The sequence below is a fragment of the Tenrec ecaudatus genome, chromosome 16 (genome assembly GCF_050624435.1).
Source record: "Tenrec ecaudatus isolate mTenEca1 chromosome 16, mTenEca1.hap1, whole genome shotgun sequence".
Classification (NCBI taxonomy): domain Eukaryota; kingdom Metazoa; phylum Chordata; class Mammalia; order Afrosoricida; family Tenrecidae; genus Tenrec; species Tenrec ecaudatus.
Genome location: NC_134545.1, coordinates 16240847 through 16242119, shown reverse-complemented (window position 1 = coordinate 16242119; position 1273 = coordinate 16240847).

Here is a 1273-nt window from a genome sequence, read left to right as displayed (position 1 = left end):
ATGCTAGTGTCCCAGTTAAGGCGGGATGTATTTTACTCCACTTTACTAGAGTGTGTGGCTCCAGCCACACCCCTTTGTTTCCTTGGGGGGTATGGTCTGCAGAAGGCAAAATCCTGAACCTTTATCAACGCCGTTCCTCTTGGGGCCTCCCCTTCCTGACTGAGCATGCACAGAAGCCAGGGGGCCCAGCTTCGACTTTGGGACATTTGCACTTCTGGCTCTGGACCCTTCATGTACCTGACCTCCGAGTCTGGGGACTTGAGTTGTGTGGTCCCTCACCTGACCCGATGTCACCAGCCTCCACTGCCATGTGGGTGACGAGGATCCGCCAAAAGAACATGTCAACATCAGCCTTGGGACTGAACTGCCCTCACAGCCAGCCAGTGAGGCTTATGGAGTTCTGTCGGCCGAGCTTGGAGGGGAGTTGCGCACCCCCAGACTTGAGGCAGTGAACCAAGGGAAGAAGCGATGGTTGACATCAGGGGCAGTAGAGAGGCAGAGCCTTTGGGGGGGCGGGGTTTTTGTTGGCATTTGGGACATCTCTCATCTCCGCTTGGTTCCTTGGGATGAGTTTTGCGTCAATTTCCCTCAAAGAAATGATTTTCACCTGGAGGAACACCTTATAGAGCCCAGGAGTGAACTGCTTGAACCACAGGTGAAGGAGGATGAGGAGGAAGGAGCAGCATTGACAAAGGCCTGGCAGGGAACTAAACCTCCGCTCCCAAGCTCCCGGCCAACAAGACCAGTAGGTTTTGCACAACTAACTACAAATAGGGCCCGGTAATGGGCATTTTTACACACCCAGGAGATGTTGTTGATGCTGCCAATGATTGAAGCACCCTCTAGGCGCTGCCCCAGGGGAATGAGGACCTGCTCTCTCACACGGTCTGAGAGGGAGAGGACTGCAGGGAGGCCTTCCTGGAGGATCCTCTGCTGGACTTGGCTCAGTGCAGCTCTCAGAAGGCTCTGGCAGTGCCGCAGGGTGGGGAGGAAGCAGCAGCCCCTGGAGGCTGCCTAGTACCCAGTCTGGAAAGTGCTCCAGCAGGCTCTAGACCAGGCATCCTCAAAAGATGGCCCCCTGCGGGCCACATGCGTCCTGCCAAGGACATTTATCAGGCCCGCCAGGTGTTTTTGCCCCGTTTATTTTACTTCAAAATATGATATGTGCAGTGTGCATAGGAATTCGTTCATAGTTTTTTTTGTTTGTTTTTTAAACTATAGTCCGGCCCTCCAACAGGTCTGAGGGACAGTGAACTGGCCCCCTGTTTAAAAA